The sequence below is a fragment of the Canis lupus genome, chromosome 3 (genome assembly GCF_003254725.2).
Source record: "Canis lupus dingo isolate Sandy chromosome 3, ASM325472v2, whole genome shotgun sequence".
Lineage (NCBI taxonomy): Eukaryota > Metazoa > Chordata > Mammalia > Carnivora > Canidae > Canis > Canis lupus.
This window is the reverse complement of record NC_064245.1, coordinates 31,243,158-31,258,745: the sequence shown is the minus strand read 5'-3', so window position 1 is coordinate 31,258,745 and position 15,588 is coordinate 31,243,158.

The following is a 15,588-nucleotide window of genomic DNA, read 5'->3' as shown; positions in this document are numbered from 1 at the left end:
CTGGGTCATAGGGCAGGTCTATTTTTAACACTTTGAGGAACCTCCCCACAGTTTTCCAGAGTGGCTGCACCAGTTCACATTCGCACCAACAGTGTAAGAGGGTTCCCCTTTCTCCACATCCTCTCCAACATTTATGGTTTCCTGCCCTGTTAATTTCCCCCATTCTCACTGGTATGATACCTTATTGTGGTTTTGATTTGTATTTCCCTGATGGCAAGTGATGCAGAGCATTTTCACATGTGCATGTTGGCCATGTCTATTTCTTCCTCTGTAAGAGTTCTGTTCATGTCTTTTGCCCATTTCATGATTCGATTGTTTGTTTCTTTGGTGTTGAGTTTAATTAGTTCTTTATAGATCATGGAAACTAGCCCTTTATCTGATACGTCATTTGCAAATATCTTCTACCCATTTGGTAGGTTGTCTTTTAGTTTTGTTGTCTGTATCCTTTGCTGTGCAAAAGCTTCTTATCTTGATGAAGTCCCAATAGTTCATTTTTGCTTTTGTTTCTTTTGCCTTCATGGATGTATCTTGCAAGAAGTTACTGTGGCCGAGTTCAAAAAGGGTGTTGCCTGTGTTCTCCTCTAGGATTTTGATGGAATCTTGTCTCACATTTAGATCTTTCATCCATTTTGAGTTTATCTTTGTGCATGGTGCGACGGAGTGGTCTAGTTTCATTCTTCTGCATGTGGATGTCCAATTTTCCCAGCACCATTTATTGAAGAGACTGTCTTTCTTCCAGTGGATAGTCTTTCTTCTATTATCGAATATTAGTTGACCATAAAGTTCAGGGTCCACTTCTGGATTCTCTATTCTGTTCCATTGATTTATGTGTCTGTGTTTGTGCCAGTACCACACTGTCTTGATGACCACAGCTTCGAAGTACAACCTGAAATCTGGCAATGTGATGTCCCCAGATATGGTTTTCAATTTTAAGATTCCCCTGGCCATTTGGGGTCTTTTCTGATTCCACACAGTCTTAAAATAATTTTTTCTAACTCCCTGATGAAAGTCCATGGTATTTTGATAGGGATTGCATTAAACGTGTAAATTGCCCTGGGTAACATTGACATTTTCACAATATTAATGCTGCCAATCCATGAGCATGGAATATTTTTCCATCTCTTTGTGTCTTCCTCAATGTCTTTCAGAAGTGTTCTATAGTTTTTAGGGTATAGATCCTTTACCTGTTTGGTTAGGTTTATTCCTAGGTATCTTATGCTTTTGGGTGCAATTGTCAATGGGATTGACTCCTTAATTTCTCTTTCTTCAGTCTCATTGTTAGTGTATAGAAATGCCACTGACTTCTGGGCATTGATTTTGTATCCTGCCACGCTGCCAAATTGCTGGATGAGTTCTAGCAATCTTGGGGTGGAGGCTTTCTGTTTTCTATGTAGAGTATCATATCATCGACGAAGAGGGAGAGTTTGACTTCTTCTTTGCCAATTCGAATGCCTTTAATGTCTTTTTGTTGTCTGATTGCTGAGGCTAGAAATTTCCAGTACTATGTTGAATAGCCTTGGTGAGAGTGGACATCCCTGTCTTGTTCCTGATCTTAGGGGAAAGGCTCCCAGTGCCTCCTCATTGAGAATTATATTTGCTGTGGGCTTTTCATAGACGGCTTTTAAGATGTTGAGGAATATTTCCTCTATCCCTACACACTGAAAAGTTTTGATCAGGAATGGATGCTGTATTTTGTCAAATGCTTTCTCTGCATCCAATGGGAAGATCATGTGGTTCTTGGTTTTTCTCTTGCTGATATGATGAATCACATTTATTGTTTCATGAGTGTTGATTCAGCCTTGTGTCCAGGGAATAATTCCTACTTGGTCATGATGAATAATTTTCTTAATGTATTGTTGGATGCTAGTGGCTAGTATCTTGTTGAGAATTTTTCCATCCATGTTCATCAGGGATATTGGTCTATAATTCTCCTTTTTGGTGGGGTCTTTGGTTTTGGAATGAAGGTGATGCTGGCCTCATAGAACGAATTTGGAAGTACTCCATCTCCTTGTATCTTTCCAAACAGCTTTACTAGAATAGGTACGGTTTCCTCTTTAAAAGTTTGATAGAATTCCCCTGGGAAGCCATCAGGCCCTAGACTTTTGTGTCTTGGGAGGTTTTTGATGACTGCTTCAATTTCCTCCCTGGTTATTGGCCTGTTCAGGTTTTCTATTTCTTCCTGTTCCAGTTTTGGCAGTGTCGCTTTCTAGAAATGTGTCCATTTCTTCTACATTGCCTAATTTCTTGGTGTATAGCTGTTCATAATATGTTTTTAAAATCGTTTGTATTTCCTTGGTGTTGGTAGTGATCTGTCCTTTCTCATTCATGATTTTATTAAATTGAGTTTTCTCTCTCTTCTTCTTAATAAGGCTGGCTAATGGTTTATCTATCTTATTAATTCTTTCAAAGTACCAACTCCCGGTTTTGTTGATTTATTCCACGGTTCTTCTGGTCTCGATTTTGTTGAGTTCTGCTCAAATCTTTATTAACTCTCTTCTTCTGCTGGGTGTAGGATCTATTTCCCGTTTTTTCTCTAGCTCCTTTAGGTGTAAGGTTAGCTTTTGTTTTTGAGTTCTTTCCAGTTTTTGGATGACTGCTTATATTGTGATGTATTTCCCCCTCAGGACTGCTTTTGCTGCATCCCAAAGATTTTGAATGGTTGTATCTTCATTCTCATTAGTTTCCATAAATCTTTTAATTATCCCTTAATTTCCTGGTTGATCCTTTAATCTCTTAGCAAGGTGGTCCTTAACCTCCATGTGTTTGAAATCTTCCAAAGTTCTTGTTGTGATTTAGTTCTAATTTCAAGGCATTTTGGTCTGAGAATATGCAGGGGACGATCCCAGTCTTTTGGTTTCAGTACAGACCCGATTTGTGACCCAATATGTGGTCTATTCTGGAGAAAGATCCATGTGCACTTGAGAAGAATGTGTATTCAGTTGCGTTTGGATGAAAGTTCTGTAGATATCTGTGAAATCCATCTAGTCCACTGTATCATTTAAAGCTCTCGTTTCTTTGGAGATGTTGTGTTTAGAAGACTTATCTAGTGTAGAAAGCGCTAGATTGAAGTCACCAAGAATAAGTGTATTATTATCTAAGTATGTCTTAACTTTGGTTATTAATTGATATATTTGGCAGCTCCCACATTCGAGGCATATATATTGAGGATTGTTAAATTCTCTTGTTGGATAGATCCTTTAAGTATGGTATAGTATCCCTCTTTATCTCTCACTAGAGTCTTCAGGGTAAAATTTTAGTTCATCTGATATAAGGATGGCTACCTCTGGTTTCTTTAGAGGACCATTTGAATGGTAAATGGTTCTCCAGCCTTTTATTTTCAGGCTGTAGGTGTCCTTCTATCTACAATGAGTCTCTTGTAGACAGCAAATAGATGGGTGCTGCTTTTTTATCCAGTCTGACACCCTTCGCCTTTTGATGGGGTCATTAAGCCCGTTCACATTCAGAGTTACTATTAAATGATATGAGTTTAGTGTCATCATGATATCTATTCAGTCCTTGTTTTTGTGGATTGTTCCACTGGACTTCTTCTTAAAGGGGAATTTTAAGAGTCCCCCTTAAAATTTCTTGCAGAGCTGGTTTGGAGGTCACATATTCTTTCAGTTGCTGCCTGTCTTGGAAGGACTTTATCTCTCCTTCCATTCTGAATGAGACCCTTGCTGGATAAAGTCTTGGATGCATGTTTTTCTCATTTAGGACTCTGAATGTATCCTGCCAGCCCTTTCTGGCCTGCCAGGTCTCTGTGGAGAGGTCTGCTGTTACCCTAATACTCCTCCCCATAAAAGTCAGGGATTTCTTGTCTCTTGCTGCTTTAAGGATCTTCTCTTTATCTTTGGAATTTGCAAGCTTAACTATTAAATGTCGAGGTGTTGAACGGTTTTTATTGAGTTTAGGGGGGATCTAGCTATTTCCTGGATCTGAATGCCTATTTCCCTTCCCAGATTAGGAAAGTTTTCAGCTAGAATTTGTTCAAATACATATTCTGGCCCTCTGGCCCTTTCAGAGCCCTCGGGAACCCCAATTAAACGTAGGTTTTTCTTCCTCAGGCTGTCATTTATTTCCCTTAATCTATCCTCGTGGTCTTTTAATTGTCTGTCTCTTTTTTCCTCAGTTTCCCTCTTTGCCATCAACTTGTCTTCCATGTCACTCACTCGTTCTTCCACCTCGTTAACCCTCATCATTAGGACTTCTAGTTTGGATTGCATCTCATTCAATTGATTTTTAATTTCTGCCTGATTAGATTTAAATTCTAGTCTGAAGTCTTTTGATTCCTTTATGCTCTTTCCTGGAGCCACCAGTAGCTGTATAATAGTGCTCCTGAATTGGCTTTCTGACAATGAATTGTAATCCAAATTTTGTAACTCTGTGGGAGAGAGGGCGGTTTCTGATTCTTTCTTTTGAGGTGAGGTTTTCCTTCTAGTCATTTTGCTCAGTGCAGAGTGGCCAAAAACAAGTTTTCTTGGGAAGAGGAGAAAAAGAGATGAGAGAAAGAAGGAAAGAAAAAATGAAAAGACAAAATAAAAAAGGAAGAAAAAAGAAAAAGCGAAGAAAAAGAGAAAGAAAAAAGGTTGGGGGAAGCAAACAGAAATGAAAAAACAAAACAAAACAAAACAAAACACGGGGGAGTATCTTCTGATTCTCTATACTTTACGTCCCTGGAGTTCCCTGGAACTTGTCTGCCTACCTGGTCTTCTGGGGGAGGGGCCTGTTGTGCTGATTTTCAGTTGTTAGCACTTGGGGGAGCTGCTCTGCCCCCTGCCTCGTGTAGGGCTCAGTGGAGGTTATTTACTCCGTGAGGCCCCAGGAGGAACAACCACAGTGACGGCGGCCAGCTCTGGATCCCTGGATTCAGCTCCCGCAGTAACTACGGAGCTCTCCCTCTGCAGGGGCCTGGATGCTCCGGGGGCTGGGCCGCTGATCAGCTGAGCTCGGGGAAGGAGAATCCTTGCTGTCCTGGGCCCTCCTGGCCTCTGACTGTCCCGGGGGTAGCCCGGATCCTGGGCTGTATCCCTGGCGCCCTGTGCTCCCGGGCCTGCACTGTTGGATTCGCTCCCAGCCGTGCAGCCCCCTCTGCGGAGCCTCCGCCCGAGCCCCCCCTCCCCCCCCCCGCGCAGCTGTTCCAGGGTCCTGCTGTGTGCGCTGCAGCACTTTAGGGAGCTCGGCGCACTCTCCCTGGGGCGCTGGCGTCTGTTAGTGTCCCAGGGAGCTTGAGGGCATCCCTGCCCTCCTGGGGTCCTGCTCTAACTCCCTGGGAGCGCCTCCCCCCCCCCCAGGAAGATTGGTGAAGCTCCTGCTTCTCCGGGAAGGGGCTTTCCTGTCCTGGGGACACTCGCCCTGGCCTCAGCCCGGCTCCTCGTGGGCCCCTCCCCCTTGGATGCCTTTTGTTTCTTTATTTCTTTCCCCGTCTTCCTACCTTGATAGAAGTGCGAACTCTTCTCACTGTAGCATTCCAGCTGTTCTCTCTTTAAATCTCAGGCCGATTTGTAGATTTTCAGGACGATTTGAAGGTTATCTAGGTAATTTGGTGGGGACTGGGCACTTGGGGACCCTACCTTTCTGCCATCTTGCCCTCCTCCCTAAAACAAATTAGTTAAAAAGAAAAGGCCAACAATCCCAAAGAAAAAGATGTAAAAAAGATAAAAGAGAAAAAGAAAAAGAAAGATGAAAACAAAGGAAAAAGAAACAATTAGAAGAAATAAAAAAGAGGTGTGACTCGGAGTTGGCGGTGGTGACGAAGTTGCATTTCAGGGAGATTATAGCCTCCCTGAGGGGTCCAAGAGGTTGATCCTCTTTGTTCAGTGTATATTTAGTTCTGTATGTTGAAGATTCTCAGTCCCAAATTTATATATACCAGATATACTTGTAGAGGGCCTCAACCCTGACCCCCAAACCATGAATAGGATAAAAGAGGGGGGGCAGATTGGGAATGAGGAATCTTACCGAATGAACCAGCACGGTATACCACTTGTTTCTGGGTGCTGCTGGTCATGATTTAGAAGGTATTAACTTCCGCCATTGGAGAAGAAAATGAGGCAGAGAAAACAAAACACACAAAACAAACAAACAAACAAACAAACAAAAAACCATATCTTGTATTTCTCCCCAAATTAAGTTTAGGATGTTGAAGGTAATCTAGAAATGGAAAATATATCTAGAAACTATAATTGTAGAAATTTCAAAATCAAAAAGAAGAAACTTAAAAATGAAGAGCTGGTAAAATACTGTAGTTAAGGTGGGAAATAAGAAAAAAATTGGAAATTTACAGTCTGATATAAAATCAGTTCTACTGGAAAAAGGAAGAAAAAAATAGGAAGGGTACCCTCTATTTCTAGATACTGTAAACCTATCTGACTTCCCCTGGACTTTCCAGTGCTGCTTGGTCAAGAAATTGCTTCTTCCCTATCCTTCAGGTTGGTCATCTGGGGAGGGGCTTCTGTGCTGTTTCTCAGGTGGGGAGAGTTGCCCCGCCCCTTGCCAGGTACCAGGCTCAGTGGAAGCTGTTTGTTCTGTAAGGACTCTGTCCCCTGGTGGACCCCCTCTTCCAGGCACAAAGTGACATAAGGATGAAAACAACACTGGCAGCAGCCAGGTCTCCAGCTCTGGAGTCAGCTCCCCCAGTACCTACCGCAGTCTCCCAGTCTACACTGGCCTGGGTGCTCCCTGGAGGTGGGGGCACTGGTCCGCACAGCTTTGGGGCACCCAGCGACAGGAGAGTCCTCACTGTCCTGTGCCCTCCCTGCCTCCTTATGTCCCGGGGGTGGGGGTGTGGGATCCTGGGGTGTGTCCGTTAGGTTCCCTGGGATCCAGGGCTTGTACACCTGGAGCCTCTGGTCCCAAAGGCAGCAGGGCGCAGACCCATCCATCCTGAGCCTCCGCCTGACCAACTGGCCTCTCCACGAGGCCCCACTGTGTGTGCACTCCAGCCCTTTACTGAGATGAGCCCAAGGTATGTGGTGCGCTTTCCCCTAGGGGCACTTCCTCTATTAGTGACTCAGGGAACCTGGAGGCTCCACTGCCCCTCCTGGAGTTCTGCCTGACTTCCCTGCTGAACACTTCTCCAACCAAGATGAAACTGGTGCAGATTTTTTTAAAGTTCCTGCTTCTCTCCAGGATGTGCTTTCCTTTCCTGGAGGCTTTCTCCATAGGTTATAGTCTGGCTCCTTCTGGTGCCCCTCCCCACTTGATTCTTTTCTATTTTTTTATTTTTTATTTTTTTCTGACTTCCTACCTTGTTAGAAGTGAAAACCCTTCTCTCTAAAGCCTTCCAGCTGTTCTCTCTTTAAATCTCAGATCTAATTTATAGGTTTTCAGGATGGTTTCAAAGTTATGTAGGTAAGTTTTTGGGACCAGGTGAGTTGATGACCCCACCCCATGCCATCTTGCCTTTGGCTGGGCACCTCTCACTGATTTTCAAACATATACTAAAATGTTGCATTCGGGTCTGATTAACAGTTACAAGGTAGCTTTCCAGAACATATTTAATTTCTATAATTGAAACTTTATACCCTATCACCAACATTTCCCCATTTTGTCCCTCCTCCCAACACCTAACTACTTTCTGCTTCTATGTCTTTGACGATTAATGCTCCACATATAATTGACTTCATGCATTATTTGTATTCCTATGCCTGGCTTATTTCTCTTAACCTTATGGGTCCCAGGGCCATCCATGTTATCACAAACTTTGGGATTTTCTTCCTTTTAAGGAGGGTAATATCCCATGGAGTCTTTTGGGTTTTCTATGTACAGTATTATGTCATCTGCAAAGAGGGAGAGTTTGACTTCTTCTTTGCCAATTTGAATGCTTTTTATTTCTTTCTGTTGTCTGATTCCTCAGGCTAGGACTTCTAGTACTATATTGAATACCAGTGGTGAGAGTGGGCATCCCTGTCTTGTTCCTGATCTTAGGGGAAAAGCTCTTAGTGTTTCCCCATTGAGAATGATATTTGCTGTGGGCTTTTCGTAGATGGTTTTTAAGATGCTGAGGAATGCTCTCCCTATCCCTACACTCTGAAGAGTTTTGATCCGGAATGGATGCTGTATTTTGTCAAATGCTTTCTCTGCATCAATTGAGAGGATCATATGTTTCTTTTTTCTCTTGCTGATATGATCAATCACATTGATAGCTTTAAGAGTGTTGAACCAGCCTTGCATCCCGTAGATAAATCCCACTTGGTCATGATGAATAATTTTGTAAAATATTGTTAGATCTTATTGGCTAGTACCTATATGAGAATTTTTTGCATAAATGTGCATCAGGGATAGTGGTCTATAATTCTCCTTCTCGGTGGGGTCTTTGTCTGGTTTAGGAATTAAGGTGATGCTGGCCTCATAGCACGAGTTTGGTAGGACTCCAACTCTTTCTATCTTTCCTAACACCTTTAGTAGAACAGGTATGGTTTCTTCTAAAAATGTTTGATAGAATTCCCCTGGGAAGCCATCTGGCCCTGGACTTTTCTGTCTTGGGAGGCTTTTGATGACTGCTTCAATTTCCTCCCTGGTTCTTGGCCTGTTCAGGTTTTCTATTTCTTCCTGTTCCAGTTTTGGTAGTTTGTGGCTTTCCAGGAATGCGTCCATTTCTCCTAGATTGCCTAATTTATTGGCGTATAGCTGTTCATAATATGTTTTTAAAATCGTTTGTATTTCTTTGGTGTTGGTAGTGATCTCTCCTTTCTCATTCATGATTTTATTAATTTGAGTCTTCTCTCTCTTCTTTTTAATAAGGCTGGCTAATGGTTTATCTATGTTATTGATTCTTTCAAAGAACCAACTCCTGGTTCTGTTGATCTGTTCCACAGTTCTTCTGGTCTCGATTTCGTTGAGTTCTGCTCAAATCTTTATTAACTCCCTTCTTTCTCTTGGGTGTAGGATCTATTTGCTGTTTTTTCTCTAGCTCCTTTATGTGTAAGGTTAGCTTTTGTATTTGAGTTCTTTCCAGTTTTTGAATGGATGCTTGTATTGCGATATATTTCCCCCTTAGGACTGCTTTTGCTGCATCCCAAAGATTTTGCATGGTTGTATCTTCATTCTCATTAGTTTCCATGAATCTTTTTAGTTCTTCCTTAATTTCCTGGTTGACCCTTTCATCTTTTAGCAGGATGGTCCTTAACCTCCACGTGTTTGAGGTCCTTCCAAACTTCTTGTTGTGATTTAGTTCTAATTTCAAGGCATTATCGTCTGAGAATATGCAGGGGACAATCCCAATCTTTTGGTATCGGTTCAGACCCGATTTGTGACCCAACATGTGGTCTATTCTGGAGAAAGTTCCATGTGCACTTGAGAAGAATGTGTATTCAGTTGAGTTTGGATGTAAAGTTCTGTAGATATCTGTGAAATCTATCTGGTCCAGTGTATCATTTAAAGCTCTCGTTTCTTTGGAGATGTTGTGCTTAGAAGACCTATCGAGTATAGAAAGAGCTAGATTGAAGTCACCAAGTATAAGTGTATTATTATCTAAGTATTTCTTCACTTTGGTTAATAATTGATTTATATATTTGGCAGTTCCCACATTCGGGGCATATATATTGAGTATTGTTAAGTCCTCTTGTTGAATAGATCCTTTAAGTATGATATAGTGTCCCTCTTCATCTCTCACTACAGTCTTTGGAGTAAATTTTAGTTTATCTGATATAAGGATGGCTACCCCTGCTTTCTTTTGAGGACCATTCGAATGGTAAATGGTTCTCCAACCTTTTATTTTCAGGCTGTAGGTGTCCTTCTGTCTAAAATGAGTCTCTTGTAGACAGCAAATAGATGGGTCCTGCTTTTTTATCCAGTCTGAAACCCTGCGCCTTTTGATGGGGTCATTAAGCCCGTTCACATTCAGAGTTACTATTGAGAGATATGAATTTAGTGTCATCATGATAACTATTCAGTCCTTGTTTTTGTGGAATGTTCCACTGAACTTCTTCTTAAAGGGGAATTTTAAGAGTCCCCCTTAAAATTTCTTGCAGAGCTGGTTGGAGGTCACATATTCTTTTAGTTGCTGCCTGTCTTGGAAGCTCTTTATCTCTCCTTCCATTTTGAATGAGAGCCTTGCTGGATAAAGTATTCTTGGTTGCATGTTCTTCTCATTGAGGACCCTGAATATATCCTGCCAGCCCTTTCTGGCCTGCCAGGTCTCTGTGGAGAGGTCTGCTGTTACCCTAATACTCCTCCCCATAAAAGTCAGGGATTTCTTGTCTCTTGCTGCTTTAAGGATCTTCTCTTTATCTTTGGAATTTGCAAGCTTAACTATTAAATGTCGAGGTGTTGAACGGTTTTTATTGATTTTAGGGGGGGATCTAGCTATTTCCTGGATCTGAATGCCTGTTTCCCTTCCCACTTTAGGAAAATTTTTCAGCTAGAATTTGTTCAAATACATATTCTGGCCCTCTGTCCCTTTCGGCGCCCTCGGGAACACCAATTAAACGTAGGTTTTTCTTCCTCAGGCTGTCGTTTATTTCCCTTAATCTATCTTCATGGTCTTTTAATTGTCTGTCTCTTTTTTCCTCAGTTTCCCACTTTGCTATCAACTTGTCTTCTATGTCACTCACTCGTTCTTCTACCTCGTTAACCCTCGTCGTTAGGACTTCTAGTTTGGATTGCATCTCATTCAATTGATTTTTAATTTCTGCCTGATTAGCTCTAAATTCTGCAGTCATGAAGTCTCTTGAGTCCTTTATGCTTTTTTCTAGAGCCACCAGTAACTGTATAATAGTGCTTCTGAATTGGCTTTCTGACATTGAATTGTAGTCCAGATTTTGTAACTCTGTGGGAGAGAGGACTGTTTCTGATTCTTTCTTTTGAGGTGAGGTTTTCCTGCTAGTCATTTTGCTCAGTGCAGAGTGGCCAAAAGCAAGTTGTATTGGGAAAAGGAGAAAAAGAGAGGAGAGAAAGAAGGAAAGAAAAGAGAAAGAGAAAAAAAGGAAGAAAAAAAAACAAAAAAAAAAAGAAAAAGAGAAAGAAATAGAAAGAAAGGAGGAAAAAGGGGGGGTGGGGGAAGGAAACAAATCAAAAAACAAAAAAAAAAAAAAAAAAAAAGGAACCACGGAGGAGTATCTTCTGATTCTGTGTACTTTAAGTCCCTTGGCTTCCCCTGGAAGTTGTCAGTGAGTCTAGCTGGTGTTCTGGGGGAGGGGCCTGTTGTGCTGATTTTCAGGTGTTAGCAGGTGGGGGAGCTGCTGTGCCCCTGCCTGGTGCAGGGCTCAGTGAGGGTTGTTTACCCCGTGAGGCCCCAGGAGCAACAGCCCCAGTGGCGAGGCCAGCTCTGGAAACCTGGATTCAGCCCCCGCAGGAACTCTCCGTCTGCAGGGCCTGGAGGCTCCGGGGCGGGGCCGCTGATCTGCTCAGCTGGGGCAGGGGCGTCCTTGGGGTCCTGGGCCCTCCCGGCCTCTGCCTGTCCTGGGGGAGGCCGGATCCTGGACTGTGTCCCGGCGCCCTGTGCTCCGGGGCCTGCGCTGTTGGATTCGCGCTCCCGGCTGTGCAGCCCCCTCCGCGGAGCCGCCGCCCGAGCCCCTCCGAGCTGCTCCGGGTCCCGCTGTGCGCGCTGCAGCCCTTAGGGAGTTCGGCGCCCTCTCCCCGGGGGCAGGTGTCTGTTACTGTCCCAGGGTTCCCGAGGGCATCCCCTCCCTCCTGGGTCCTGCTCCAACTCCCTGCGAGCCCCTTTGTACCGGGAAGGTTGGTGCAGCTCCTGCGTCTCCGGGACGGGGCTCTCCTGTCCTGGGGACACTCGCCCCGGCCTCAGCCCGGCTCCTCGCGGGGCCCCTCCCCCTTGGAGGCCTTTGCTTATTTCTTTTTTCCCCGTCTTCCTACCTTGATAGAAGCGCGTACTCTTCTCACTGTAGCATTCCAACTGGTCTCTCTTTAATTCTCAGGCCGAATTCATAGATTTTCAGGATAATTTGAAGGTTTTCTAGGTAATTTGGTGGAGACAGGTGATTTGGGGACCCTACTCTTCCGCCATCTTGCCCCTCCTCAAGAATTATAGAATCTTAGAGCTAAAAGTATCCACCACAAATCCTACCTTGAACCCTTATTTTTCAAGGAAGGAAAGCCCAACAGGGCAAAATCACCTTCTGCTAGTGAGTGGCTTCGGGGTCTTCTGATTCCACATAAATATTAAGTAGATTTGTTCCAACTCTCTGAAGAAAATCCATGGTATTTTGATAGGGATTGCATTAAACGTGTAAATTGCCCTGGGTAACATGACATTTTCACAATATTAATTCTGCCAATCCATGAGCATGGAATATTTTTCCATCTCTTTGTGTCTTCCTCAATGTCTTTCAGAAGTGTTCTATAGTTTTTAGGGTATAGATCCTTTACCTCTTTGGTTAGGTTTATTCCTAGGTATCTTATGCTTTTGGGTACAATTGTCAATGGGATTGACTCCTTAATTTCTCTTTCTTCAGTCTCATTGTTAGTGTATAGAAATGCCACTGACTTCTGGGCATTGATTTTGTATCCTGCCACACTGCCAAATTGCTGTATGAGTTCTAGCAATCTTGGTGTGGAGGCTTTTGGGTTTTCTATGTAGAGTATCATGTCATTGGTGAAGAGGGATAATTTGACTTCTTCTTTGCCAATTTGAATGTCTTTAATGTCTCTTTGTTGTCTGACTGCTGAGGCTAGGACTTCCAGTACTATGTTGAATAGCAGTGGTGAGAGTGGACATTCCTTTCTTGTTCCTGATCTTAGAGGAAAGGCTCCCATTGCTTTCTCCATTGAGAATGATATTTGCTGTGGGCTTTCGTAGATGGCTTTTAAGATGTTGAGAAATGTTCCCTTTTATTCGACAAAGGAGGAAAGACTATCTACTGGAAGAAAGTCTCTTCAATAAATGGTGCTGGGAAAATTGGACATCCACGTGCAGAAGAATGAAACTAGACCACTCTCTTGCACCATACACAAAGATAAACTCAAAATGGATAAAAGATCTAAATGTGAGAGAAGATTCCATCAAAATCCTAGAGGAGAACACAGGCAACACCCTCTTTGAACTCGGCCACAGTAACTTCTTGCAAGATACATCCACGAAGGCAAAAGAAACAAAAGCAAAAATGAACTATTGGGACTTCATCAAGATAAGAAGCTTTTGCACAGCAAAGGATACAGTCAACAAAACTCAAAGACAACCTACAGAATGGGAGAAGATATTTGCAAATGACGTATCAGATAAAGGGCTAGTTTCCAAGACCTATAAAGAACTTATTAACCTCAACACCAAAGAAACAAACAATCCAATCATGAAATGGGCAAAAGACATGAAGAGAAATCTCACAGAGGAAGACATAGATATGGCCAACATGCACATGAGAAAATGCTCTGCATCACTTGCCTTCAGGGAAATGCAAATCAAAACCACAATGAGATACCACCTCACTCCAGTGTGAATGGGGAAAATTAACAAGGCAGGAAAGCACAAATGTTGGAGAGGATGCAGAGAGAGATGAACCCTCTTACACTGTTGGTGGGAATGTGAACTGGTGCAGCCACTCTGGAAAAATGTGTGATGGTTCCTCAAACAGTTAAAATAGACCTGCCCTATGACCCAGCCATTGCCCTGCTGGGAATTTACCCCAAAATACAGATGCAATGAAACGCTGGGACACCTGCATCCCGATGTTTATAGCAGCAATGTCCACAGTAGCCAAACTGTGGAAGGAGCCTCGGTGTCCTTCGAAAGATGATTGGATAAAGAAGATGTGGTATATGTATACAATAGAATATTACTCAGCCATTACAAACGACAATACCCACCTTCTGCTTCGACGTGGATGGTACTGGAGGGTATTATACTCAGTGAAACAAGTCATTCGGATAAGGAAAATATTATATGGTGTCATTCATTTGGGGAATATAAAAATAGTGGAAGGGAATAAAGGAGAAAGGAGAGAAAATGAGTGCGAAATATGAGAGAGGGAGACAGAGCATGAGAGACTCCTATGTCTTTAAAACAAACAAGCGTTGGTGGAAGGGGACGTGGGCGGGGGGTGGGGGTGACTGGCTGATGGGCCCTGAGGGAGGCACTTGATGGGATCAGCACTGGGTGTTATGTTCTATGTTGGCAAATTGAACTCCAATAAAAAAAGTTAGAGGGTGAAAAGTACAGCATAGGGAATATGATATGATATACCAGTGGGATGGTAATAGTACTCGATTAGGACACATGGTACCTATGCTTTGGGTGAACGCAGTCTCAATAAACATAAGTGTCATTTTTGTGTGGTACAACTTAAACTAATGTAACCTTGTGAGTCATCTTTATCCGAATTTAAAAGCAGTAATAATGTGGTCACCAGGGTGGTTTCTTTTCTTGAGCATCTTCCTTAGGCTTGGGTCATGATCCCAGGTTCCTGGGTTACATAATATTATCCAAATATGAAAACACACCCTAATGTATAGCAGTCCTTAACATAAGTGGTGGATATCAATCATAATAATATATGTAAACAAGTTCATTCTTTTTTTTTATTGGTGTTCAATTTACTAACATACAGAATAATACCCAGTGCCCGTCACCCATTCACTCCCACCCCCCGCCCTCCTCCCCTTCTACCACCCCTAGTTCGTTTCCCAGAGTTAGCAGTCTTTATGTTCTGTCTCCCTTTCTGATATTTCCCACACATTTCTTCTCCCTTCCTTATTTTCCCTTTCACTATTACTCAGCTATTAGAAATGACAAATACCCACCATTTGCTTCAACGTGGATGGAACTGGAGGGTATTATGCTGAGTGAAGTAGGTCAGTCGGAGAAGGACAAACATTGTATGTTCTCATTCATTTGGGGAATATAAATATAAGTTCATTCTTTTTGATAAATGTTCCACACTGATGTTAGTGTGAGTAATTGTGGACATTATGTGCCAAAGGAGAGGGTGATAGGGTAATTTTTATATTAATGCTGCATAATGACATCAAGAGAAACCTAATGTCAGTATATGGTCTATTTATTAAACCAAAATAAGAGTTTTATTTGCTAATATTTAACATGGACTAATGTGTCCAAATGTTAGCTTCACAACACCTACCAGTAAATCGGACCACATTAGAGTTCTGAATGCCATTTTAATATTTTGGCTATATACTAATGCCTGACTGTGTAAATTAAGATTTTCAAACATGAACATAAAGAATATAGCTTAGTGTAATTGTCTTTGATATGGCACCATGAGCAAAATTAAAAAATGATTCTTTTTTTTTCAGAGCAAAGGAGAAAGTATAAGGAGGAGAAGGGCAGAGGAAAAGGAAGAGAGAATACTAACCAGGCTCCATGCTGAATATGGATGAATCTGATGACCTTGAGGTCATGACCACAGCTGAAAACCAAGAGGCAGAAACTTAGCTGATAGAAACACCCAGGTGACCCTACAACAATATTTCTTGAGTCAATTTATGAGTGAGTTTTCATGTTCCCTTCTGCTGAATCCTTTGATGGGTGAATTTTTCTGCTTCTGCAACCTTGAAATATTTTCGCCCACTTTTCAGTCCAAGTTTGCTTAGTTGATTTCATAATTAGTTTTTGTTTTGGGTTTTTGAATTTAGATCCTGGGAAGTGGATGACCATAGAAAGAGCTTTTGACATCCAAA